Here is a 9,481-nt window from a genome sequence, read left to right on the forward strand (position 1 = left end):
TGGATCTCGCCTCCTTCCCTCCCCACTCAGCCTAGCCCAGAAATGCTGGCCTCCCAAGTATGGTCCTACCTCAGGGCCTTTGCATCTGCTCTTCCCTCTCTCTGGGATGCTCTTCCCCAAGTCTCCACATGGCTTTCCCTGTGGCTTCCTTCACCTCTCTGTCTGTTCCAGTATCCCTTTGTCAGACATTTATCTGACCATACAATGCAACTCATCACCCATATCTCATTGCTCTATCCACACCCCTGATCCTACTATCATGTTTTTCACAGCCTAGATCACCACCAGACCTCTTATATGTATTTGTTTATTGTGTGCCCACAGATTGACAGCTCTGGGAGAATGGAGACTATTTTGTTCACCCCTCTTCCTAAGCACATAGAATTACAGATGGCACATGGCAGTGACCCAATAAATATTTATTGCTGCTGTCATTGAATGTTGTCTCCGCTTCCCTAAATTCCTTTTACCCTTAGGAGTACCGATTTACTCACTGTATTATACAAGAAAGCCAGTCTGGGCAAGTTGACTTGTACCTTTACATTCAAAGTATGTTTTCTGTGTTTGGAACACAGAGGAGGGAATTCACTCAGCACCAAGATGCCAGTGACCTCTTCCCTGGGAAATTATACATTGGGTTCCCCTGAAGGAATAGATTTTTCTTTTTTTCTTTTTGAATCTGAGGAAAAGGAATGCAGAGACAAAGCCTGAAGGGCAATTTTTAGGAATTTTTACCACATGTCCACACAAAACTTTCACCTTTCTCTCACTGAGGGAAAAAATTTGAGAAATTTAGATTAGAGTCTTGTCAATGTAGAGACCCTTATCAGGGAAAGTGATTTTCTGCAGTCATCTGAGTCAAATGGAAGATTCTTTCTGTGACTGGCTGCAAACTTGACCCTAGAGTGAAGATAAGGGACACCTCTTCGGGACTGACTACTCAAAAGGCTAGATAATGACACCAGCTCCTTGGCATATCCCCTGAGAGCACGTGTTCCCAACATACTTGAAAAGCGATTCTCAATTCAGGAGACAATCCAAGAAGGACAGAAGTACCCTGTCCTCCTTCTCAAAACCTTCCATAGTCCCTTGTCTCCGCTCCCCTTCATCATTATTAGTGTGCTGTCTATACTTGTGAGAAAGAATAGTTTGCTTCGAAATTTGACTTGGCTTGAAAACGATATTTGCAGGCAGGGCAAAGATTAATTTGGTGCCATTATAGAAATATCAAGATTATGCATAATTTTTGCCTGATAGGTTAAGAGAGTGAGTTCTGGAACCAGAGTACTTGGGTTTCAAATTGAGCTCCATCACTTACTAGCTGTGTGTTCTCGGACAAGTTACTTAACTGCTCAGTGCCTCAGTTTTCTCATCTGTATAATGGGGATAGCAACAACCTACCCCATTCAGTTGCTGTTAGGATTAAGTAAATTAATATGTGAAAAGAGCTTAGGACAGGGCTTGGCGTATAAGAATAGTTCTGGAAGTGTTAGCAATTATTATTATTGTTGTTGGGGTGATGGTTAATCACGATTGCCGTCATCATCCTTGTCATTCTCATCACCATTCTTTTGCAAAACATGGCCATTTAGATTCTAGTTTAGGATTTAGAGTTAAAGCAACCAGTTGACTCTCTCTACATAAGATGCTGTCCACAGTCAGCCATGGCTTGCTTTTCGGACTTCTTGGTGAAGGGACCACATGGGTTTGTGACTGCCATTGATCTAAATTTTTCTAGGACTCCAGAAAGGGAGCAATTCTGTGGTTTTGTTCCTTCTTCCTCCGCTTAGAGATTTGTGAGGATCTTGAGCCTGTTGCCATGAACATCTAGATAGTTGTAGGACAATTGGGCCGATCAGTTGGCTGAGGAATGACAGCCAGCATTCTTAAAAAGAATTGATAAAAAACATCTAGTGAAGTAATACAAAGCAGAAAATGGGCCTAAACATAGTTTTAAAGCATAAGACCAGAATAAAATACAAACACCAGCATATTCTCTAAACTGAGTCTAAACCAAACTAATGTGTATTTCCTCTGTTCCAAGACCCTGCCTTCCTCAGGGAAGGATTTTGGCACCCGTGATCTCAGTTCACCTTTCTCCCTCAGGATACAAGCCCTGGAATGCGGGAATGGATTTCAGCCCAGTCGTCTGCCAGGTGCGGGGGTTGGCCTTTTGCAAGTTGCCACGTGAGGGCAGCTTTGGTGAGTCTCAGCTGAGCGCATCACCTGGTGCCTGCGTGCTGCACTCCTCTGGCATCCCTGAGCCCTACAGGCAGCCAGTTTCTAAGGAGTTCTTTAAGGTTTGCCATGTGTTGAGGAGAAAAAGTTTTCTACTTGATTAAAAACAAATTCTAAATCCAGTATCCACAACTGTTTGTTTTACGAATGAGGTAACCATAGGAAAAGGCAATCAACAAAACTGAAATAGTCATTGTTGCATTGTGAACATGGGGCTTTGGGAATCGTTTTGGCCCTTCACCTCCTGATCTGTAAACAGGAACTTAACCTAGATTATCTCAGACAGACACATTTGTGTGTGTGCGTATTTTTTTAATTAAAATTTTATTCTTCAGCTCCAACATTTCCATTTGGTTCTTTTTTATGCTGTCTATCTCTTAGTGGAGCTTCTCTGGTTCCTGTATCGTTTTCCCGATTTCATTAAATTGTTCTGTGTTTTCTTGTGGCTCTCTGCACATCTTCAGAACAAAATTGTTTTGAATTCCCTGTCAGGCAGTTCGTGTATCTCCATTTCCTCAGGGTCAGTTACTGGAGGTTGACTGCGTTCCTTTGGTGTGTCACGTTTCCCTGATTCTTCATGAGCCCTGTAGCTTCGCACATTTGAAGAAAGAGTCGCCTCTTCTAGACTTTATGTCCTAACTTTGGTCAGGAAAGACCTTCACCTGGAGGCGAGGGCACACTGGGGCGGGCAGTGATCTTGGGTCTCGTGGTGCAAGGCACCCAGCATGGAGGCTTGTGGTGGCAGAAAGGCGTGACATCTCAACAGCTCAGGCTGCAGGGGTCCACATCACCAACTGCATAGTCCTTGGTGAGCACTGCTGGGGATCTGCTGGAAGAGCTGTTGGGGTCTTCAGTGATGTCCCAGGGTCTCGTGGCTAGGGACCAGGGTAGGCAGTGGTGATGGCCAGAGCTGGTCATGTGTATGCACTCGGTTGCAAGAGCCAGCTGTAGCAGCCTGTATCATGGCAGGAGCGAGTTACAGACACACATGTAGTGGTGAGGGCCAGGGCAGCGGCAGGTGCACTAGTAGCTGTGAGGGGACACGTCTGTGGCTGCAGGGTCTCTCACCGCAGGCTGTGCACAGCAGTGGAAGCTGGTGACAGAGTTGGGCTAGCCGGGCACAGGGACACAGCTGCAGTGGCTGGCTGCAGGTAGGCCCAGTGCTGGAAGCTGGTGACAGGCGGCAGGGCTGGATTTGGGCTGACAAGCAGCTGTGGAGGCCCTGGCCGTTGGCATGCAGGGCTGTGGCTTAATTAAAATTTAACAACCAGCACTATCCCAAAAGCCATTTCTGATGACCAGCCTAAATTTCCGCCGGTCTGTGGTTCCTTTCTTGTCCCATTCTCTGCACTAAAAGAAGCTGTTCTCTGCTACTTGCACAAATACCTTTTGTGTCTGTAAAAAGTAGCAGATTCTCTTTGCAGTTTCTTTCGCTCATGCTAAGTGTGTTCAGGGGACCAGGAATTCCCCCACCTTCCGCAAACCACAGAGAGACACATTTTTAGGCAGCGAGAGAAGAACTTTGGGTTTCTCAAATTACAGACATTATAGAAGTTGCCTCTTGCTTATCATTGCTGATTGATTGATTAGCTCAGATACTCTAGATAAAGAGATGGTAATACATTTCTAATAATTATATTAATATCTCATAATTCCACAAATTTATTTGCTTATCTCATCCAAAGAGTTAATGTTTGAAAGTTTGAAGAGGATTATAACTACTTTGTTTCACAGCTGATCTGATTTCTTCATTCTAGTCACATGTAATAAAGAAAATATTTGCTAACATTTGGGTGCTGACAGTGTGCCAAGCCACAACCAATGAGGTAGGCACTAATAATAGACCCCTTTTAGAGGTGAGAAAACTGAGGCCCAGAAGGTCTAAGTAACTTGCCAAAGTTAACACATTTAAGAAGCAGCAGAGCCTCCGGCTTGACAAACTTCCAGAATCCATAGCATAAGAGGGCCACTTGACCTTGGCTTTGCCTGGAAGGCCTTACATTTATTTTTATTTTTAAAAAGATTTTTATTAAAATATAGCTAACATACAATATTACATCATTTTCAGGGGTCCACCATAGTTGTTCAACACTTATAGACCTAAGAAAGTGATCACCATCAGTCCAGCAACCCTCTGACACCGCACTATGTTATCACAATGTTATTGACTGTATTCCCCATGCTGTACATTACATCCCCATGACGTGTTTGTTTTATACCTGGAAATGTGGAGCTCTTATTTCCCTTTACTTCCCCCCATTTTTAATTTTTCAATTACAGTTGACCTTCAATATTATTTTATATTAATTTCAGGGACACAGCATAGTGGTTAGACATTTATAATTTAAAAAGTGATCCCCTTGACTAGTCTAGTACCCACCTGGCACTATACATAGTTATTATATTACTGACTATATTTCCTATGCTTTACTTTATATCCCCATGACTATTTTGTAACTACCAATTTGAACTTCTTAATGCCTTTACCTTTTTCACTGTGTCCCCTAACCCCCTCCCATCTATCACCCCAAGAAATTTAGTACCCATCTGACACCTACATAGTTATTACAATATTATTGATTATTCCTTATGCTGTACCCTACATCCCCATGACTGCTTTGTAACAACCAATTTGTACTTCTTAATTCTGGAAGGCCTTACATTTAAATATTTGACATTATTTCCACATAATATGTTCCAGGCAGTCACAGAGGTACAACAGAGAACTGAAAGAAGTCTTTTATACAACTTGGACCACACTGTCCTAAGTATACTATGGTTACACACACACACACACACACACATACACACACACACACACACAATAATGTTACATTTATGTAACACAAAAGTATGTTACATTTCAAATTTTTATATATTGAAGTCTTTAGTTAGGTAAACAGAAACATTGAAACCACAACATAGATTCTGAAACCCCATTTTGATACTTCTTCATTTTGTAACATACAGAATCTCAACAATAAAATTGGCCTGGCCAGGTCTTCACATTTGAGAGGTCTCAGTGCATAGAACTAAAGGATTAGGAAGGAACCTTAGAGACTATCTTGTCTAACTCTTTATTTCATACACGAGGAAATGGAGACACAGAAATGTTGAGTAACCTCCCCGAGGTCACACAGCTAGAGTGCCCTGCTACTGACAGACCAGTGTGCTCTGTCCTGCACCCACTGCTGTTCATACCCTAGTTTATGCCTCCAAACAAGCCAGAAGAGAAGCTGCTCAGGTGGGAACAAATAACAGGAATATCCTGAAGGCCAAGAAGCATTGATTTTAAGGCCAATGACTCCTTCCAATGTAATCTTTTTTTGAATATGCTCAGAAAAAAGCTTACATTTCTGTAGAACTTTTTCACATATCAAAACCTTTTTGGAACAGAGAATCAATATCGAGCCTCATGAGCACCCTGAAAGGGTGTGTGTGCAAGGATTGCTATTTCTGTTTTTCACATGGGGAGACAAAAATCAAGAAATATTACACACCTTTCCCAAGGTAACAGCCAGGTAGTGGCAGAGGTGTTCCTGTAATTTAGGGTTCCTGGCTTGAGATATTGCACTGAACCACACTGCTTTCCTGTATACAACATGTCTTACAGGAATTACAGATGAGAACAGCGCAAGCATTTTTGTTCCTGATGCTATTCGTAAACCATTTTCCAACCCTGTGTATTTTCTCTGAAAGAAACTATTCTTCATATGATCAGTAACTTGGCAAAAAAGGTAATTCAATCTTCTAAACGATATACAGAGTAAACATTATTTCAGGATAGATATTAAGCATTTCCAGTGTTCCTAAGGTGTTTCCTTTCAGTGGTGAGGTATAATAAGATATATTTAAATGAAGCTTAGTCTGGGAAACCAGCATATTGCAATTAAGAATGCAGCCCTTACAGTCTTGCAATTCTTTGTCTAAAGCCCTTTTACAAAAGAAGGTATTTTAATTCAATAAGTAAAAGACAGACACTTCCAGCTTTTCTACCAGCGGCATAGCTGCACTTGCAGCTGACACACACAACAGAGAAAATACACAAATATTGTTTGATCTTGCCTTGCTGCAGGGTGTTTTCAACTTTCAAGAGACTGAGGGAAAAACAACCTCAGAACTTTACCACCAAGACTTTCAAATTTGTTGCAACAAAATGTAATGGCAAAATGCTATTTTCTTAGCATTCACATATTTGAATAACCACCATGGCCAAGAATGGCTGGTTTTGTTTTTATAATAAACTCAAAGAGAATCTCGAATTCCACTCCGATTTGGAGACGGCAAAGATGCCGTGGGTTGTTCGGAGCAAACCATCATGTCTAATAATTCAGTCTGATCCTCTCTGTTTGGCCTGTGCTTAAGGCATTTATTTCATGTTTATACTGGTTTGACACTAATCATGCTTAAAAGAGATTTCATATCCTGTTTCCCTGTGCAAAGTTCAGCTACAATAGTAGACCTAACAATGCCAGCCTTTTCCTGGGCTTATCAGTTAAAAAAAACATTCAGCATAAGAAAACACTTGCAGTGTAAACAAGATACAGAATTGCACATCTAGCCACATTCCACTGAGATCTGTCTGAATAGAGAGAAGCGTAGATCCACACTCAATAATTTCTGTTTTAATTTAGCATCACTGTGCCCATTTCTCATATTGCCTTTGATACATTGTTATAAGCAATTTGTTACATTGTTATTATATTCCACACAGGAAACAAAAATATTAAAAAGGCAAGACAATAAACTTAACTGTACTTCAAAGTTCTACAGAAATGTCATATTTTTCAAGTAACTTTAATCATAATTGAGTCTGTTTAAAGATACAGTGAAAATCTTTCTAATCTTAGTACAATTGATTTATAGTTGACATACATAATATTTGTTGTTTACAAGGAGGTCAACAACCACTCACTCCCATCTCAATTCTCTTGAGACTGAAATTTGTACAGATTGATTACTTGGTCGAGGTATGTAAGTGTTATAATTTCTTAATGATAAATACAATTTAATATTTTCATAATAAGGAATGGAAAGCAAACTAGCTACATAGCTTAATAATTCATCAGACATACCTTGTTTGAAGAAAGCAATTTTTTTTTTCAAAAATTTTCCACCACACAGAATGGATATCCTTTTTTCCTTAAGCTTTTCTGCATCACCAATCCCATCCAAATTATTCTAAAGAAGAAACAAGGAGAGGTCCAAGCACCTTTTCTTCTCAGAAGAGCTAATCAAACATTCCCATCAACCTCTCAGCACTTTGAAAAGCACATTTTACACCACACACACACACACACACACACACACACACACACACAGACACACACACACACACACACACACACACACTCTCACTCACACACATTGCTTCTCATACTGGTTTTAATGCTGAATTAGGCAGTCCTCTTTCAAATTTCCACTCCCACTTGCTTTTTTTGGAGGGGGGGAATAAGGATTTCTAAATATTCTTTTCTAGCCCAAAGCACACATTTTCAGTAACCAAATTCTACAATTAGAAATTCTAAAACGTAAAATTGAAGCACCTAGATGAAATGAAAATACATAATTTAAAAATGACTTAAGCAGAGCAATTCAACTTTCCTTTCTTTTTCAAATGCCACTGAACAGCAGGATTAAACTACATAAAGAAAGACAACTGCAAACACTAGCAAGCTGATCTGACTGGCCTCTCACTTTCTGAGTGAAAATACTTACTTTTCCTACGTGCCAATGCTATTTATTTTATTTTTTTTTTTGGTTTAGTTCACTTCGGTCCTTTCTGCATTTTGGCAAGCTTAATGAAATGACTGTAGTCTATGCTGCTTGTAACAGGACACAGATAATAACAGTGGGAAGCAAAACCTGACTCATGCATGTTTCGATAAACTGATGATGGATAGCTCACAACATCAAGGAAATCTGCTGATTTTAGTTATTTACATATTAGTGTCATCAATTACATTGAAGGGATTCAGACCCCAAGTATGCATCAGCATGTCACAGACCATAAAGAAGGACATCTGGTGCTCCTTGAGATTCAAATATGTATCAGTATGGCAGAGCATCTTTCTACCAGCTCAGCGGGAGGGAGCACAGAGCCATTTCTCCTCCTGCTGGGGAATGTGCACTCACGCAGCCCAGGGAGGAGAATCTCCTCCACCAACAGACTCCCATCCTCATGTGCGGGCCCTGGGATTGCTCCTTATTTAAGATTATGGTTTAAATGTTATTTAATCTCCCCCCGCCCCTCCATTTGGTTCTGCATTTAAATTATTTCTCAATCCTGTTCCTCCTTCCACAAAATCCTGAGCTTAAAAGTCTATTGATGGTAAGAATGGTGGTGCCACATGGAGGGTGGCCTAGTCCACCATTTGAGTCAGGGGAATTTTGGATGAAATGGCAGTCCAAACAGAATTAATAATATAATATCATTAATATTAATAATAATGCCAATTGCCATTTATCAAATACTTACTTTTGCTAGGCATGGTGATAAGCTCTCTACATATCTCATTTAATGCTTAGAAGAATTTGGAGTGGTCAGTAATATTACTTTCATTTTACAGATAAGAAAACTGAGGGGTCAAATAGATTAAGTAACTTTTCTAAGGTTATCCAGTTGGAAAGGAAAGAACTGGGATTCAAATTCAAGACTATCTGACTTGGAAGCAACAGCAAGGTACTATATTAGGACTCAGAACTTTTCTTTTATTAGTTTAATTTTTTTCTTATGAAGAATAAAGCAGAATCAAAGGTACATGTATTGAAAAAACATATGAAGAGGTGCTCAAAGAGAAATGAAAATTAAAAAGCAAAGATGTTTGCAGTGATGAAAAATTTTGGAAATAGTGATGGTTGTGTAGCATTATGAGTGCAATTAATGCTAATGATTTGATTAATGTAAAATGGTTAGAATGGTAAGCTTTTTGTTTTATATATTTACCACAGATAAAAAATAGTGAAACAATATAAATTCCTTTTTAAAAAAAGCAATGAAACATCACTTTATTTTCATCTGATGAGCAAAAATTAGAAAGCTGAAAAATGCTCCTGGCAGACATGTGGGGCCCCAATGAGCTCTTGCTCATGTGGATAAATGTGACTATTTAGGGAGCTACCCAAAAGTACCTCGTCACACTGCGTGTGTACCTAGGACCCATGAAACGCCTGTGGGGTATGGTCTTCCATGAGCTTCTTGCCCATGGACATGAGAAATCCATCCCTGGAAAAGGAATGAGTT

At 40.1% G+C, this 9,481-nt stretch overlaps 1 protein-coding gene across 2 annotated transcripts in view; it reads right to left on the reverse strand.

Annotated features, from left to right (window-relative positions):
* VIT (vitrin) overlaps positions 1-7,487 on the reverse strand; it is a 99,660-nt gene extending 92,173 nt beyond the window's left edge. Inside the window, exon 1 of one of the 2 annotated variants that reach the window (XM_019741949.3) lies at positions 7,314-7,487. The gene's annotated coding sequence lies outside the window, so the exon portion shown is untranslated. The remainder of the gene's footprint in view (positions 1-7,313) is intronic. The other variant, XM_088796218.1, reaches the window with a different exon arrangement.
* Between the last annotated feature and the right edge of the window lie 1,994 nt (positions 7,488-9,481).

Source organism: Rhinolophus sinicus, chromosome 2 (genome assembly GCF_057876585.1).
Source record: "Rhinolophus sinicus isolate RSI-liver-muscle chromosome 2, RSI-T2T, whole genome shotgun sequence".
Lineage (NCBI taxonomy): Eukaryota > Metazoa > Chordata > Mammalia > Chiroptera > Rhinolophidae > Rhinolophus > Rhinolophus sinicus.